A 19,904-nucleotide genomic window follows, 5' to 3' on the forward strand; every position below is an offset into this window, starting at 1 on the left:
GGTTCTTTGAGGGGGTTCCAAATAGACCCTTAGAGGTCTGTAACTCCGAGACCTGTTGCAAGGCTTTGTGAGCTTGTAGATCGGCTATTTTCAAAAATGTTGCCTCTTTCTTAGGTAGTATTTGACAATCTGGCCAATGTTTCTTTTTTTATTAGAGGTATTAAAAGGGTCTTAAAGTTAAAGTAAGTCCTTAAAGAGGTGGTGCCATGGTTATGCACTTTTTCTGTTTTGTATGTGTCTATGAGGTTGATAGAACTTCATTAGGCCCCCTGGTGGTGTTTTTATGGTGTTTTATGTCTTCTCTGACTATTTTGAGTTTCTACCTGGAGGCTGAAACCTTGAGGGTCAAACGTGCCAATAGAAAAACAGCCCTTTAGTGACATAGTGAAAATATACCCTCCCCCTCATTATCATAACACAACAGGTGTGGGCATGAGGAGGAGGGACTAGGACAGGTGGGTTGTGCTAAGGTGGTGGAGGAGGTGCTAAGGTGAGAACCACGTATACTTAATGAACTGGAGGCGTGTCCACATAAAAAACAATTTAACAATTTCTGTACACTTTTTTGAAAAAAATCTTCCTCCTAGTATAACCATAATACCTGATGATTATGTTTTTGGGGGGGGGGGGGAATCACTGAAAATCACGGCACCCCGTCTTTAAATTGTCACTTTATAAATGTGCAGATACCCTGTACACACTTATACTGTATGTTGGCTTGTTTACTGTTGAGTGAGAAAACAATGTTGCACATTAAGCTAATCATCTGGGGACCGCTCCCAAAATCCTTTGGGGACCCCCCTGGGGGGGTCCCGACCCACAGTTTAAGAACCACTGGTGTAAGGGGTGGTTCAGGCCGCTGCGATTTCTCTCTGCCACGTAATGCTTAATTTACAATGACGGTGTCACTTGCGTAAAACATCCGACCTTCGAGCAAACATAACGTTACCGTCAAGTTGTGTCAGCAGTGTGCTAGTGCAGCGGTTCCAGTGGTGTAAAGTAACTAAGTTAATGGAATCAAGTACTGTACTGTACAATTTTGAAGTCTTTTTGACTTTACTGGAGTATTTCCACATGTCAGTACTTTTACTTTTACTCCACTACATCTCTGAGGAAACTATTTGTACTTTTACTCCACTACAATTATTTGGAAACTTTAGTCACTGTTTACGTTACAGATATAAATTATTATATTATAAAACATACATTAACCACTTCAGCCCTATTTTATACATAGGCTATTTGAAAGTAGATGATCTACAAGCTCACAACGTGTTGCGCGTTGTGAGCTTGTAGATCGGCTATTTTCAAACATTTTAGTACTTTTACTTTTGGTACTTTAAGTATATTTCTATGCCAATTTAACTTTTTAATTTTACTTTACATTTGAGCACTTTTTCCCACCTCTGCCGTTAAAAGGGAATCTTTAAGGAACCATAATCGTAATCGTTAATCAGGGCCCACTTGACAAATCTCAATCAATCAATCAATCAATCAATCAATCGATTGTGCTCTGGCTTGGATACGGCTTGGATCGATATACTTTATAATTCTTATTTATCACATCGAAAACGTAAAACTTTTTTTTACGTTTTTAAAGAAAACATACATAACAAATCAAAAACCTACCCGGGACCCAAACTCGTGAAAATAGCCGATCTATAGACGAATCCACAGACGCGCTGCCTGTAGGCAGCCATGGCTGCGGTGTCAACCATAGTGTCAACGCTCCACACCGCGACACCGCAGCAATGGCCGCCTACAGGCAGCGCGTCTGTGGATTCGTCTAAGCTCACAATGGGTTCGACAATTTCTTTTTCTATTTATTTATGACATTATTTTGAAAAATGAATGAATGTTTGAGGGAATTTTTTGAACATCTTTTGAAATAACGGGAAGCTGGCAATTCTGAAGCGAGTGTGTGACCAGGCTTTAATCAATCTTAAAAAGTGTTTTGTCTTGCTCCGATCTTGGTCTGAGAGATGTACACTTAATTCTCCCATAATCTAGATTGTGTGTGCGCGTGTGTGTGCGTGCGTGCGTGTGTTATGTAATAATGGGGTGTGTGTCCATTTTGTGTTGCATTATAAAAAATATGATTGTTATGAAATGTTTTGCAAATAGTAATAATGTCTCTTTTACAATGGGCTACGCTCTGTAAATAAATGTCATTTTTTTCCACAAATGGTCAAAAAGTCTTAATTGTTTGGTAAAAGTGAATGAGGTACAGCAATTTACTCTCATAGGAACTAATGTTGGCTCTATTTTTGTTCTTGTAGTAAACCTGTGACATTTAAAAAATGCTCAACGTGAAAAAAGAAAGCATCAACATCAAAATGAGTGAGTGAGTGAGCGAGCATCTCGAGAATCGTCCGACCGAACGACTTCAAACTTGGTGTGTGTATCGCAGACGAGTACCTGAGGGAGTTTTGTGCTGAGTTGGCACATCAGTTGGACAGACGGCCGTTGTCCAAAAATATAGATAAATCTGCAAATCCCATATAATAGAGTACCATGATGTCATCAATATGACGTGAATAACATTTAGGGTAGTGATATATTTTAGTTGAAACAAAAGCTTTTTTGTTAAAAGGTTTAAAGCACTATATTCTGATAGTAATCATTGCTATAGATTGTTTGTTCAGTAACAGGAGTCTCTGTCTCGCCAGCTCTTTAAACAGAAAATACATTTTCAGCCAATCAGTAGAGAGTACCCATTTATCAGCTTTATTTTTATAGTGTTCCAGTTCCAATTTGTTCAGCTCATTTCTTAGTGTCATCACTTCCAATTGCACTTGTTTAATCTGTATCCTGTCTGAGTTCTCTATCCTGAAATTGGTATCCTGGCCTGAAAATGCATTTCTCCTGTTCACAATGCTCCTGTTACTGAACAAACACTCTAGTCTATAGCATGGGTTCCCACACTTTTCAGCCCGCGACCCCAAAATAATGCAGCTATTGACTCGCGACCCCACCTAACCCTGGAGGTAATTTATGCACATAAACTTGCAAGTTCGGTGCGCATTTGTAATGCATTTTAGTATGACTTTTGACTGTAGGCCTACTACTTTTAATGATCTTGTTAATATAGAATTCAATCAATCACATTTACAGTACCTAATGAGATGGGTAAAATGTAATATTTGTAATAATTTTAGATTGTATTTCATTCATTCTGTTGACATTTATTTATTTTTTAAATATTTTTTATGAACCAAAATAATTTCACGACTCCACCGTCAGTGTCCTTGGGGTCGCGACTCCAACTTTGGGAACCCCTGCTCTATAGCAAGTACTATCAGAATATAAAGCTATTTATGTGCATTTGACGGGAGAGTGTAGGACCCAAATGCAGGATGAGGCAGAGGAGGTCGGTTCAAAGTGTTTAATAGCTATAACCAGGAATACAAACTGACTCACTGGAAGCACTAGGAATACGAAAACATATTCAATGAAACAAGCCACAAGGACTATTCAAGGAACTGGATCAAGACTTAACACACCTAACATTTCAACAATGGACTGGCAAATGAAATGACACAATGGGAACAGGGGGGTATAAATACACAAGGACTAACTAGACACAGGTGAACTCAACTGACTATCAACACTGGGATAGGCTAGGGGGCTAAGAGGACACAGGTGGAAACACTGGCAAATCATAGGGAGGCGAGACATGACAGGTAACAGCAACAATAGAGGAAACCAGGAGACACTAGAGCATTACTACAAAATAACGGTACACAACTGAGAAGTAAGACGCTAACTGAACCCAGGAAACAAGGAACATAAGAAAACACAACAGGGAGACTATGTGCATTTGATGGGGGCTATATGTGCATTTGACGGTGGGATTTCGCGTCATTCAGGGTTGACCACGTTAGATCGCCATGGTTACTCCAGAGGTTAGAATGAGTGACTTCACACACTCTATACTGGGACATAATGGTCAACCCGGAACTCCATATATGGTCATCGTTTAAACGGATCCTTATATGATTTGTGATGACGACACGATTTGTTTGGGTCTTACGTCATGCTGTCACAGTCAGCCATATTTGGGTGTAGCTGCAGTGGGAACTCTATATATGCTTATGTCTGAGTCATAGTCATGTGGACGGTACATATAAAGGTTTGAGCACTGTGCTCGTAAGATAAATGATCGTGCGAGATTGAGATCATAATAAATGTCCCATCCTTAGCCTTCCTCTACCTGCTACCTCATTTAGAGTTCTAATTTGACAGAAATACAAGACACTTTGACCACCTTTTGTCTTTTTCCAGTGCACTTGAACTGCTCAGTCAGTAGTGAAGGAGTGAGAGAGTCCACGTGAACCCATTGCCCCCCCCCCCCCCCCCCTCTCTCGCAGACAACCAATTCATCGTCATCTTCAAGAGCTTTGACTGCATCTTTGACATCAAGATTCTCAAGTAAGCCAGCTACAAGGCTGCTGCCATTGTTCACAACATGTTCATCTGGCTGGGAAACCTCTACAATGTAGAGCATGTAGAGTCTACATGGTCTTTACAATGATCATAGCTCTTGTCCAGGAGCAGGATCACGTACACCGTAGCTTCAGCGTTGTTACTCAGCTCCTGAATATGGCTTCCTTTACTTCCATATTCTTCAAGGAAGGGTCGGATGTCGCCTGGCATGTCTTTTTCAGCATTGTTATGGTTAATGTGAACTTATTATCCCTGATGTTGAAGTACGACGACGTTCCTCAGATAGGACGTTCCTCAGATTCAACGTTCCGTATTTCCTTTTCAAATGGCAACCCACCTGTCTGCCTGGGTCGGCGTCTGCTGCCAAGACTTCATCACCACCCACGTCCTCAACGCCGTCCTCTTCATTTTGACTTCCGGTATCGTCCTGTTTACATGTCTTTGTGTGAGTTTGTGTGTGTGTGAGTACGTCCACGAGTACAGACACGGGTACGAAAGAAACGAGTACCTGCTGAGGAAACCCCTGGTCCACACGTACGAGAAAGGGGACGGTGCGTACGACGACGACGTGTGCGCCATCTGCCTGGACGAGTACCGGAAAGGAGACCAGCTCAGGGTCCTGCCGTGCTCTCACGCCTTCAACCGGAAGTGCGTGGACCACTGGCTCGCCGCCATAAAGACTCTGTGTCCCATGTGCCGGCGAGAGGTGCTGCCCATGTTTTCACTTCATGGTCCACTGGAGGGTAATATTTTTTTGTTATTTTGTTATTTTTTGTTATTTTTTCTCCTTGAATGTGTGTACCTTGTTTGTTTGTGTCGTCTCTATATGTTATATACTGATGCTTTTGTGGAGCTATGCTCTATGTTGGATCAGAGAAGGTATTTTCTTAAACTTCAATTGCCAATATGGATAGTGTGAAAGGACTAAGAATAATACATTTGAATATCAGGAGCCTTAAGCATAACATTGACTTACTTCGGTTGTGGGTTGAACAGCACAAACCTAATGTAACACTATCAGAAACATGGCTTAACAACAGGATATCCAATAATGAAATCAAACTAACTAACTATGTCATATACAGAGCTGATAGAGGTACACGGTCTGGAGGTGTAATCACATATGTTTCATCAACTCTTGCTTCTGAGCTTATTGTGCCTGCAGTTGAGCCTTCACATTTTGAAAGCATGTTTGTGAAGATAATTTTACATGAGAACAAGTATATCACTATTGGTAACATCTACAGACCTCCCTCAGCTCCTGCTGATTCTTTCAAATGCATAATCTCCACCATGAACTCCATTAGAGATTTAAAAAAAAGAAAAAAAATGATCATTTTGGGTGGTTTTATTATTGGAAATCTGAACCTTACTCAGCTAATTAGTGAACCTACTCGGGTTACACCTACAGCTCAATCCCTGATTGACTGTGGATATTGGTCTCACACCCGAATAGATTTATTAAATCAGGGACTATGTAGGAAACCCGTGCCCTATACATACAGACACATGGGTTAAGGGCATTGCACACACACACACACACACACACACACACACACACACACACACACCACACAGATGCGTGGCAGATATGTCCTAACAAAATGGCAATACTATAATGTCAATACTGTTGAATGCATTCACAAATTCACAAGTAATACACACAGACTTTACAGGGGTAAAACATTCAGTTTATTGTGTAATCTGTGTTAAAAGGAGTTGCTCATTGTTTGTCACCTGTAACTCCTCTGCAGTACTGGCACTGTGGGTTGAACTGCCAGAGCAGTACCAAACCATGTAGCTTATGTGCCATGTACTGTAGAGGAGGAGGGGTGTTTCACAATGTTTATGGGCAAAGTATTCTATTGTCTTCGGAAATGAATTCAAACACAAAATGGTGTTCAGTCTGAAAGTACAATATCTATTTATGTGTTGGGTTATTCATGATACATTTGTCAGCTTGTAGATAAGCTATTTTTTTAAGGTTAATTGCTTCCTGTGTTGTGGTAGGATCCTCTCCTATAAAAAGGAGACTGCAGATTCAGAGCGTCAGTTATGCTCGGGCGGCCAGTATTATGTGTGTTATTCGAATACATCTGCACTGTATAAAGCTACATTGGGTTTGGTGGAGGGGAAGTGGGAGAAATAAAAAGCCCAAAAGAGCATTTCTGACTGTTTTTGGAGTCTCGATCTCCGGTCAACTTTACATGTGGTGTCAGAAGAAAGGAAACAACAGTTCAGGATGCCTCCAAAACCACAATTAAGAAGCAACCAGCAGCAAATAGCACTCTCGGAGGAGGAAGACGGTGCCGCAGGGGGGGAAATATGGAGGAACAAGTCCAACCCAAGGTGAGCACCACCTCTTCCCAGGAGGCAACATTCTCCAACCTGGCAAAAATGTTCGACACATACATGCAGTCGCAAATGGAGAAGGAAAGGAAGCAAGACAAGGAGAGGGAGCGACAGGAGCGGAAACTCGACGTGATCAACCATCAAATAACCCAGCTCCAGTTGGACATGGAGGCAGCCAGGGCGAGGACGAGGGCGCCACCAGTGGCAACGGAGCCAGCGATGAGGTCGCCAGCAGCGGCACCAGCGGGACCAGGGACGGGATCTGCAGCAGCAGGACCATCATCAGTACCAGTGCCAATGGGGGACCCGAGGCTGGTGAGGTTAGAAGACTCAGATGACATTGAACATTTTCTCACAACGTTTGAGAGGCTGGCGGTGGTGTACAGATGGCCACGACAGCAGTGGGCCATCCGGCTGATTTCCTTGATTTTGATTTCCAAAGCAAGAGGTGCGTTTGTAGCAATGGACTCTGCCTACACATAAGACTATGACCGGCTGAAAGTCAGGGTTGAGAAAGTATGAGGTGTACAGAGACTCTTAGCGACAACGATTCCGGAGCCTTGATGTGCCACCAGGCGAGTCACCTCATGAGCTGTATACCCGCCTCAGAGACCTATTCAGCAAGTGGGAGGACTTCTCTGTTGCGTCCAAAAAGGACATCATGGAGATGGTGGTCCTAGAACAGTACCTGAGGGTCCTCTACCCAGAAGTGAAGGTCTGGGTCAAGGAACGGGATCCGGAGACGGCAGAAGAGGCGGCGGACCTCGTCGACACCTACGTCTCAGCACACAAAGGTCCAGGGTCCTACCTCTACGCCGGACAGCGCCAGGTGAAGGGTAAGTCTGAGGGTTGGTTCAAGGGGGTAGTCCTCAGAGTAGCTCTCATTCCCAACCTAGATCAGGCAGGCCAGTGGTTCAGGAGCACACTAACCCAAGGTCACAGCCAAGTGATAAGTCACAGATTGTGTGTTATAATTGTGGTGAGGTAGGCCATACACGCCCAGTTTGCCCCCTCTAAAAGCACAAATCCACCAGTCTTTGCTATGTCCCTAGGCCTGAGTTCACTGAAGAGCAGCCAGACTCCCTTTTGACCACTGTTCAGCTAAATGGAAAGCCTTACACTGCCCTGTTAGACACAGGCTGTTCACAGTCTCTAGTTTAGTCTCACCTGGTTGCTAGAAAGATGTGGAATGAGGAAGACTCAGTGTCAGTCATCTGTGTCCATGGCCATGAAGAACAGAGCCCTACTGCAGACATTTACCTTGAGGTTAAAGGTCAGGTGTACCTCATGAAAGTTGGTGTTGTCCCAGAATTGCCCTAACCCATCCTGCTAGTACTGGTACAGATTTACCAGTCCTGTATGACCTAATCTATGAAAACAGGGAAAGGTTTTGTGGTGTTGTGACACATGCCAGAGCCAGACAGTCTCCATTTCCGGAGGTACAGCCACCGGTTTCCTCTGTAATCCAGCAGGCAGGGCCACCTGTTACACCTGAGGCAGTGTCAGTTACAGAACCCCTACCTATCACACCCGACAGGCAGGCAGGCACATTGCAGCTAATGCCATTTCATGGGGAGGTTGTAGGGGAGCCCACAGTTACACAGGAGGACAGATTGGAGAGGCGCAGACAGAAAGTGGGGGAGCTTATACCACAGTTCACAGAGGAGGCAGAGCCAGAGGTTCCAGCTCCATAGCTGCAGGTAGACCTGTTACCCTATGATCTTGCTAAGTGTCAGCGTTAGGACTCCACTCTTGTGCACTGTTTTAAAGAGGCAGAAAAGGAACACTCAATCATTTTGCCCCACCATGAGCGCTATGTAATAGAAAATGACCTTCTGCATAGACTCAGTGAGGATGGCAGACAGCTGGTACTTCCCAAACCCTGTAGAGAGGAAGTTCTGAGGGTGGGTCACACAATCCCTTGGGCAGGTCACCTAGGCTTTATGAAAACCCTGTTGCGCATTTTTAAGAGGTTTTGTTGGCCAGGGATGTATAGCCAGGTTAAGGACTATTGTAAAACCTGTCCAGAATGCCAGTTAACCACAGGGAAAGCGACAGCCCCTGTACCCCTAATTCCACTCCCTGTCATTGGTACTCCATTTGAGAGAATAGGAGTAGATGTAGTGGGCCCCCTGGAGAGAAGCAAAGCAGGAAACAGGTTCATTCTTGTTATGAGTGACTATGCCACCAGATATCCCGAGGCTATCCCCATGAGAGAGGTGACGGCTAGGCAGGTAGCATCAGCTTTGCTGAATTTCTTCTCTCAAGTAGGAAGGTTTTGAGAGAGTAACGACTACCCCTTACCACCCTCAGACTGACGGGCTGGTAGAGCGTTTCAACCAGACTTTGAAAGGCATGCTCAAGAAGTTTGTATCAGAGACTGGTAAAGACTGGGACAAATGGCTGCCATACATTCTGTTTGCCTACCGCTCCGGTCAACTTTACACTATGCCTGACAGCTTTTGTGACCATTGCATTGTATTTTGCATCTGGAAAAGCAAATTACCAAAACTTCCCCCTAAACTAATCAAGATTAGGCAATATAAAAACATCTATATCAATGAATTCATTAACAACCTGATTTCAGTTAATTGGGACCATTACCAGATAATTTCAAATGTCCATGATGCTTGGAACTTTTTACATTCAGAACTTATGAAAATAATTGAACAAACATGCTCCTTTTAACACCATCAAGGTCAAAGGTAGCCACCTTCCATGGGTAACATCTGATTTAATAAGTACCTTCAGGCAAAGGGATAAGGCATGGGCCTGGGTGCATTTCTCCTTTCCGACATGTCGCCTTTCCGACGTTGACTAACCCTATACCTAACCCTAACCCTAACCTTAACCGCACGCGGAAGCCACTAGTCGGAGTGGTGAGATGTCGGAATGGAAGGAGCACCCCCATGGGCCTCATGTCGTGAGACACAAGATCCCACTGACTGGGAAAAATACAGACTGTGTGTAGAAATGCAAAATCTAACTATTACAAAATAATCTTTCACCCATGACTCTAAAAATCCTAAACATTAACTAATGCACCTGATAAAACTGATCATTACAATAAGTTAAAAGTTAATAACACTATTTTACATAATCCTCTTTTAGTAGCTCAAGCTTTTAATCAACATTTCTCCTCAGTCTGTGCCCCCCCAATGTCTGATCCTTATGTCATCTCTAATAATTCATCACCTTGCCAAAGCACCTTCTCTTTCTAGAACATTACACCTGTTGTTATGAATGTCATTAATGATCTTAAATCTTCCAGTGGCCCCGGGTTAGATGGTATTGAAAATAAATTCCTTAAATTAGCATCACATTCCAATGTACCCTCTCTGCGATATTTTTAGCTTATCCATTTCAACTTATGAAATACCTTCCATCTGCTCGCGTATAACTCCACTACACAAAGCAGGCAGTGAACTGGATCCTAATAACTAAAGACCAATTTCAATCATCTGTTCTATAGCTAAAATCTTTAAGAATTAATGTATAAACAATTATTTAATTATCTCTGCAAACACAATATTCTATCAACTTTTCAATCTGGTTTTCGTTCAAATCACTCTACAACAACTGCTCTGTTAAAACTCACAAATGATATATTTTCTTCATCTGCTGATAGCAAACTTACAGGAGCAATCTTTATTGATTTAACCAAAACTTTTGACCTGGTTGACCATTTCTCCAGCTCTTTAACAGACAGAAAAACAAAATTCTGGTGCGACACCAATTTCATCCAATCGGGAGAGAACCCCACAAAGATAATTTATTAGCTTGTGTTCCAGTTTCAAGTTGTGAGGAAGCTGCCGGGTGCAGCTTTACTAGCTCATAGTGCGGCACCTACTCACTTTGCGTCACCTGCCAGTGAGGAGCTCCCATCGGGAGGACACAGAGCCTACTCCTCCCGCCCAACACACCCCGCCCCCCAGCCCGTAGGAGTGCATACAGTGACAAATATCACCCTCTCCGCCCGGCTTCCCTCCCCCGAACAATGCTTAACTGATCGTCCGAGCTTTGCATAACGTTGCCGTCCGTGTCAAATTAATTTGACATCCCGTTAATCGCCCAGCCCTACAAGGCAGGCATGGCAACAGTTTATGCTGTGTATGATGTCAGTCAACAGCTATGTTCAGCTATATGTAAGGTGTTGTAGACGTCAAGAGACATTGCAAGAGACTGCGACCGAGACATATTAAGAAAAAGTAAGAGAGAAAGAGATAAATAGACAGACAGACAGAAAGATGTTCCGCTGGACCGTCTGGCTGAAAGGAGGCTCAGAGAGTCCTCCTCATCATGTCGCTGTGACAGTGGCAGACAAAATCTATTACTTTGGAAGGTTCAGCGACGTGGGTCAGATTCATGTGAAGGTCTTCAGCACAGTGGCTTTGCGCTGGCTGAGGTTGCCCCCGGTGCCAACTGGAAGAGCAGAATGTCCCCTTGTGGCTGGCTTACACTGCGAGTACACAGCTGTGCTGATAGACGATCTCATCTACATCTGGGGGGGACAACACTCTTCTGGGGGGGACAACAAACGCATTCTTTATGCGTTTGACGTCGACACCCACAGATGTTTGAAGCCAGAGGCTTCAGGAACCATTCCAGAGCCTAGGTGCTGCCACTCAGCCTGTGTTTTTGGGAAGCTCATGTATGTCCAAGGAGGATGGACCGAGGAGAGGGGCACTAATAACGACATGTACAAGTTGGATAGCACCACGATGGTCTGGTCTTTGATTAACACCAGAGGGACTCTGCCACTGGCTTCGTTACGTGACTCTGCCACCGTCATCGGGACAAAGATGTTTGTGTTTGGGGGCCGGTTAGGGGACTCTGACAACAAAATGAGAGTGTTTGACACAGAAACCAACTGCTGGCTGAGCACAACTTATTCAGAAGAACAAAGGGGTCATTCAGCGTTTGCCTACAATGGAGAGCTGTACATATTTGCCGGCCAGAACTTGAAAGAGACCGTCGATAATCTTTGGACATTCAATCCAGTGACCCTTTCCTGGAAGAAGGTTGGGCTCAAGGGGGAAGGACCTTTGAGACTTGATTGGAGCACAGCTTGCTGTTGCTTGGTCGGAGATCAAATCGTCTTAGTGGGAAGATCCACAACCAATGGCCTGTATATGTTAGACTTAAGACCTAGCCTGAAGACGTTATGTAAGCTAGCAGTTATTCAGAGCGGTCTGGAGCAGTCAGGACTCCCTCACAACATCAGGTGGGAACTGGCAACCATGACTAGCAAGAGCAACTAGAAATACTCCGCCAACCAGTTAACCTTTATATCTGTACTCATGCGTAGTCAATGAAGACACTGAAGGAAGTTAAATATCTCTGAGCAGAGGCGTCATTTCAGGAATAATAGTAATAATAATAATAAAGAATAAAAACCCTGTTCAAAATGTAGTGAAAATAATGGATATAATACATCCATTATTTTGAAGGGGAAAAAAAGGGGGGAAAAAATGTTTGTTTGTCTGTAATGACATGCCCAAAATAGGGAAGCCAGGTTGAAATGAATGTGGTTAATGTATGACTGCAGAAAGAAGAGTCAAGAATGTTTTCTGCCTCCTCCCATGACCCTTTAAAAACTTTAAGTTGAGCAGTGGTGAACAGTAACAGTCAAACCCCATGCAGTCAAACACACAGACTTCTATATTGTTCTGGCCATACGGTGCAAATTTCAAAATTTGCTACTGTTATCTACTACAAATATTATTAGCATTGAGTGATTGTAAGTTCTTCCAGGGGTGAAGTGCTCCTTTAAGTTATTGGGTAATGGAGCGGACCATCTCCTCGGGCAATAAAGCAATATGCCACTAGAGGTCGCAGTTTACCGAATATTTTATCATGGCACTGCTCGCCCTGCAGACACTGAAGCCTAATTTATAATAACAATAGTAATGAACTTTATTTATGGCTCAAAGAAAAAAAAAAGGTTTTCTAGGTATCAAAAAATTGAAAGAGCAATTACAATTCCCTAAACTAGTTTTTTTTTTATGTTCATTGGAGTATCTTATATTCATGAATAAAGCCAGTAATTCTATTGTATTGTCATTTATATAAATGTACCCCATAAAATGTCATTCAGTGTAACGCTAAGCGCTTAAATTAAATCAAACAAAATTATGCCCTTTTTGTTGCCAGACCCAAGGGGTCGGGCTTACATGAGGCTTTGTAACTGTTTTCTCCATACATGGGCATGGTCACTTTGTCCCCCGGCCCCAGCCAAAAAAAGTCTGTCCCCCTTTCGTCATAGAAGGGACATAGAAGGGACACACGTCATACGAAGCCCGGCCATTCAGATTTCAACCACTAGGGGTCTGGCAGTACCAGGTCTCCTGGTTCCCTTTTTTAACAATCACAAGGTTGTATATCAATGTGTATTCAGAAATGTTATTACTTAGAAAAAACTAGATTATTTTATTTTGAATACCTAATATTTGATGTGACACTGGTTCAACGCACAAGTTGTTGAGGGCACGGCCACACCCATATGGTTGCCCGCTGTTAACTGTGCGCGGCCAACAGTTTTTTTGCAGCCAGCTCATTCTAAAAAAACGAGTAGCTTGCCACACATTCTGTCTCAATAACCAGTGACGCACCTGTCACTCACTTTCAGGACCCTCCCCGTAGCCCGCACTGCCTTGACGTTGCCAGCCAGGCAACCACTGACACACCTCGGCATCTGTCACTCGCTTTCAAGCCCCTCCCTCTCCGTAGCCCGTAGACGAGCAAACACTTTGTCTGTAGCCCGGTTTATCAAACTTTATTAGGCGGCCGTGGCTATCTTTATTAAACTATAGATCTCAGGTGCAGTGTCTATAATGGACTGGCGGAGGGCACTTGTCCTTGCATTATTGGAAGGGGAGATGCAAGGACATCTCCCCTTTAGCAACAAGCAAAAAAAAAGAAGAGTTTGGGTTCATGAGACTCTCCAAAATAGGAAACAACAAGGGGATTGCTGGGGACTGGTCCAAGAGCATCGCTTTGATGGTGAACGGTTCAGATTATATTTAAGAGTGACGCCGAACCAGTTTGATGAGCCGCTATCAATTGTTGGACCCACAATCACAAAAGAGACCACCAACTGCAGAGAGCCGATTGGGCCTGCTGAGCGGCTAAGCATTTGTTTGCATCTGGCAACTTCATACAAAACACTGGCCTTCAACTACAGAGTTGGATTTTCAACCGTGGTGGGCATAATTAAAGTGGCGTGTCAGGCACTCTGGTCATGTCTTGTGGAGCAATATATGCCAGTCCCTGGACAACAAGAGTGGAGAGCCATTGCAGAGGACTATAAAACTATAGGTGAAATTTCCCAAATTGTGTTGGAGCTATTGATGGGAAACACGTAATAATTGAAGCCCCAAATAACTCCTTCTCAATTGTCTTACTGGCTGTGGTTGATGCGACTGGCAAGTATCGATTCAGACTCATAGATGTTGATGCGTTTGGAAAGAAGCCTGATGGAGATACACTGGCATCCTCAGCCTTTGGCCAAGCCCTGTTACACAATGCCCTCAACCTTCCACCAGACACAATGCCCTTCGTGTTTGTGGGAGATTAAGCATTTCCCCTGTGCAGTTTTGTTTCATGTGACTTGATCCATGTTGGCACTTTTAAGGTGCATTGTTTTGTTTTTAAATGGATGACAATACATTTATCCCTCTATCTATATAAGAACCTGATGAGGCCATTTGCGAAGCCATCCTCTGGGCTGCTGTCATTAAAGCACAGGTTACAACTATCGACTGTCTTGAGCCAGGAGGAAGGTGGGGGTGTGCATTTGGTCTACAGAGTACTTAACCCATTAAGACCGGGAACGCATCTGTGTAACCACAAGCTCATAGTGCGGCACCGAGTGCACTTGTAGATCTACTATTTTCGAAAAATAATGTTTTTCTTTGCAAATCTTTGAACATATATATATTTTTAAGCGAACATTTGTAACTCAAATCTTTGCCTCTGGGGGGTCCCTAGAACAACATATTTTGAGATGGGGGTCCGTGGCCAAATACATATAATTTTGTGGGTGCTTGAGAAGAAAAAGTTTGAGCACCACTGTAGAAAATCCCCTCCTGCTCAGCCCTAGGTGGGAGGAGCCAGACCGGGCACTTGCCTAAATTGGTAACACACCTGCACTTAATGATTTGTACACACCTGAACTGATTGCAAAAGGCCTTTAAAGGCCACTCATTTGGTGCAGTTGTTAGAGAGGCGTGTCGTGGTTTGCTTTCGAGCCAGGTGCAGTAATCTGGGAACGACGTTGGTAGATCTGATCTGTGCAACAAGAGAAGAGGAAAACGGAAAATGTGCGCTGCAAAACAAAGTATGAAGGATGGAGGATGGAGAGGAGGAAGAGAAGGAGAAGAGATTCAAACAGATTGCCTGGTGCCTGGTGTGTAACGTGGAGCTCCCCTCCGGTGCCTCTAGTATAAATCAACACAACATATGCAAGACCCACCAAGAGAAAATGCGTGACCTCAACATGGCAACTGTCACGGAAGCTCCTCTGGCTCCTAAAAGGAAAAAAAGGCCAAGATGACTCCTGCCAAGAAGCATGATAAATGTATGAAGCGCCACAAGATATCAGACGGCCTGGAAAGCAACCTCCCTCTCAGGAGTCAGGTGGAGAAGAAGGATGAGTCATCAGGGTGGCAGACGTTGGTGCCAGGTGTGTAACGTTGTGCTCACCTCCTTCTTTGTGCCTCAGGAACACAATAGAGGCAAAAAAACACAATAAGAGACTGTCAGAGAAGCTCCTGTGAACACAAAAACAAGAAATGACTAAAGTCATAATATAGCCGCCAGCGGCAGGCTTTTTTTGCCCCAATCTGCAGCACAATCTGTGTGTGTGTGTGTGTGTGTGTGTGTGTGTGTGTGTGTGTGTGTGTGTGTGTGTGTGTGTGTGTGTGTGTGTGTGTGTGTGTGTGTGTGTGTGTGTGTGTGTGTGTGTGTGTGTGTGTGTGTGTGTGTTTGTGGCTGACAACTATCTGAAATTAAAATGACAAAAGTTAAAAATATTGTTGCCTATCATTAAAACAACCATTCATATAATGTGCAATAAGTGTTAAATGGCTTTATATTATGAATAGTACTGTAATAATTACTATAAAATCTCTATGTCTCTTCAACTATTTATAACAAAAAATGCATATTTATTTTTTCTTTGTTTTAACCAAAATATATCACTCGCACTACATTTTACTAGGGCCTTCAAATACAGTACTTTACAGAGTAACAGACAGAAGGCAAGTGACCTTTTTACTTTTGGAAAATAATATTGAAGAAACGGTTAATTTGTGTACTGTCACTTTAAAAGCGCAATTTATACTTCATCGTACGACGGTGTCACGCACCAAACATAGCCGATCTCCAAGCTCACACTGCGTCTGTTCGCACCACGTTGTGAGCTTGTAGATCTGCCATTTTCGGCAACGATAGACTGAGGGACGGACACGCTCAGCAACACTAGTTATTCATTCACAGGGAGATCCCAAACGGATTATTATCAATTGGATAATTAAAATTGTCAACGGAGACTTGCTACCTTGGGTAGAAGAGGACGAGTGAAACTTTTGAGCGTTTCACTCGTTCGGTGCAGTTTCACCGCTGCACCGCACATGTAAACACAACAACGACGCAACCACCCGAGTGTACAAATGGAACCAAATGGACGCTTACAGCCCCCTTAAAATAGTGATGTAGTGAGCCAATACAATTCCTCTTCCTTGTTAACCCGGGCAGCGCTGTTTGGCACAACTTGCAGCTATCAATACACTTTTAGACCAACATGTTTGTGCCAGCGTGAGTGATTAGATTTATTTCTTGATCGCCTCTTGTTTTGATAGTTTAGACATGACGTCAGGGGCCGCTGCACTCGATAACAGGCTCGACAAGGCTAAAGCTTATCGATACCCGGGTCTCGATAAATTCATGCCCGGGTATATAATGTACCCGGTTTTCGAGCTCCATCCCTACTTGCGTCGAGAACTAATGGAGAGTGGACATTACCGCGTTTGGCTAAAAACAGTTAGTAACATCATACAAGCATACAAGCTAACTATTAGCCAAATTCGGCTAGCGCTCAGACGAATCCACTGAGAGAGGCGTGTCTAGTCCCATAGCTTGGGAGGACGAGAGCGCCCATTGGCTTAAACGACAGCCAATCACGCAAAAAAAGTGTTGAATACATGTCGGAAATCTGTCGGGTCAGAGTCAGAGTGAATACAGAGCCGCGCTTTCAGCTGGTGGCTAAAAAGAAGAAGGCCAACACCAAAAAGCAAACGCCTTCACCATCCAGTTCTGCCTTCTTGGCAGGAGGTGCTGGAATGTCTTCCTCCATGGCCCTGACTGTTCCAGTCAGGTAGGAGAAGCTCCTCCTCCTCCTAAAAGGAAAAAGGCCAAGAAGCATGATAAAGTTTAAAATCATCATCACCATTTCATTCACCACCTTCATCCTCAATCATTGCAATCAATGCTTGTACTGTTTGCTGAAATAAATATCTGACTTTTTATATATCCATCTGGTCAACTGGTTATACTTTGAAGGGTATCCTGATGCCTGAGTATTATTTCACCACATACCGAGTTAGTCAATTTTGACATGGTCCTTGGAACCGGATATTTGGCCATTAGGCATAGACCTATTAAAACTGACCAGATGGAAACAGTATGGCAAAGTTTATGGCAACAGTACTGGAGCTCCTATTACCGAACCTTGTATGCACAGCCAGCACCTGGCTATCCTATAGTGGCCAGCACCTACAGTAAGTGGCCCCACCCCTCAGGCCAACCAGCAGACTCACGCAACCCTTCCGCCCTGCCTGGGGTCGTGTGCACCTCATGGGGCGGCTGAGGACAGACTTTTCCCTTCCTGAGTGTAGCCAGCCCCGAAATGACATTGAGGACAAGGGCATTGTGTTTATTATCAAATACTATATTTGATGGGGCGGCTGTAGAAAATCCCCTCCTGCTCTGCCCTAGGTGAGAGGAGCCAGACCGGGCACTTGCCTGAATTGGTAACTGTTACGACCCGGCCTAGGGGTCACCAGGTGTAACACAAAAATGGACTCCCTCCTACCCAGTTCCCAAATATAGACAGCAAACACCAGTTTAAAAATCCAAAGTACAGTGTTTTATTTTACAAGTTACAAAAAAAACATAGATAAGTTACCTCAGGGTGGGTACCTGAACATAAAATCCTACTCAAAACAAAACCCTATTCTTACCTTCACCAAAACCCAAAACAAAGCACAGATATCTTACCTCACATAAATTAATGAAACATCTGATCAAACAAAGAACACAAAAGAAAGGACACCCACCCCTACCTTACCAAGACTACCATGTTAACATTGAAACTTCTAAAATACTGGCCAGGCTAAAACACTTAAAAACACCAGACTGGGGTGTTTGGGGAACTGGTATGGAGGAAGACCTCAGGGACACTGAGAAAGGCAGCTTTATAGGTGAGCCTGGTCACAGGAGCCAATCATCAGTAAGGTCCACCTGGTAGCCAACCACTCACATTCAGACACCACTCATTCACGTCAGCTGGTAATCAATCAGTCACTCATTCACACACACCAATGAGGGAAAAAAGATATACACATGGCAACACAGAAACATACATAATATGACCCTATAGAGTCATAACACCTCCCCCCTTAAGATCAAACATTTCTCCTCTAAGAAATTTTGATTTCACACCATGCAACTCAAAGAAAAACAAAACATGCTTAGTTCAACTCCTTCCTCCTATGTCCCCACTAAACCCTCTCTCCTAGTGTCTCCACTTAGACCTCTTCCCTTATCTCCACTGAGACTACCTTCCCTCCTAATGTCTCCACTGAGACCCCACCCATATGTCTCCACTGAGACGCCTTCTCTGCTATTTTCTCCACTGAGACCTCACTCACGTATCCCCTTCCTCCTAACGTCTCAACTGAGACCTCACTCACGTATCCCCTTCCTCCTAATGTCTGCACTGAGACCTCACTCACGAAATGATGAACTACAGCATGACACACAGAATCACAGAATATCCACATCAATGATGAACTACAGCCTGACACACAGAATCACAGAATATCCACATCAATGATGAACTACAGCCTGACACACAGAATCACAGAATATCCACATCAATGATGAACTACAGCCTGACACACAGAATCACAGAATATCCACATCAATGATGAACTACGAAAGTACAAAGTCTTAAACCCAAGGGGAGGGCACACAAAAGTATGGTTGGCAGGTTTTACAGGACTGAAAACAAGCTTGTGCAGACTTTGAGGTAGCCACCAATTTAGAGTGGAACCACAAGTTAATACTGATGAAGCACTAAGATACACATATTAATGAACTGCATTTACTCTCAAAAGTGGCACTAAAGCAATATGCTTAATGTAGAAAGGTTAGAGTGCATGGCGGTGTTAGGCCGAGGGGCAGGTACACCCTGTCGGCTTTAGCCCTAATGCGTACACGCATCAGCTCCTTGTTTGGAGCTCCACCTCTCAGAGATGGAAGGCCAGCCTAGACTCTGTTGAGTCCCCCCCAGCATGAACTAAGCGCTACAGACAATGACTCCGTGCTCAACCATGGGGCATGAGAGCGTCCTGTCCCTCCCCATGGTCGCTGTGGGTTAGGGAGGACGCATCAGCCGACACCTCTACATCCTCACCTAAACCCACAGACGCACTCACCACTGTAGATTAGTTAAGTACCGCCAGCCAGGATACCCTTCTCCATACGTTGTGACACACCAGTCTTTCCTTCCGCCTGCCGGAGATATAGACATTAGAGAACAGCAACCAAAGTTTGCAATAAGCCTATTTCTAAAGGTGGGAGTCTGCACAAACTCAAAACACATACACAATGTATAACCTGCCAACCCAAAGTATTAACAATCACTCAGAACACACACAAAAAAAAAACAGTGTAACCCAAACAAAACAAACAGAACTAATTAATAATTTACAAACTGTAAATTAACTTTGAGACGAGCCCCCATTTATGTTACGACCCGGCCTAGGGGTCACCAGGTGTAACACAAAAATGGACTCTAAACTAAAAATCCAAAGTACAGTGTT

This window comes from Gymnoscopelus microlampas, assembly GCF_963454915.1.
Source record: "Gymnoscopelus microlampas genome assembly, chromosome: 16".
Classification (NCBI taxonomy): domain Eukaryota; kingdom Metazoa; phylum Chordata; class Actinopteri; order Myctophiformes; family Myctophidae; genus Gymnoscopelus; species Gymnoscopelus microlampas.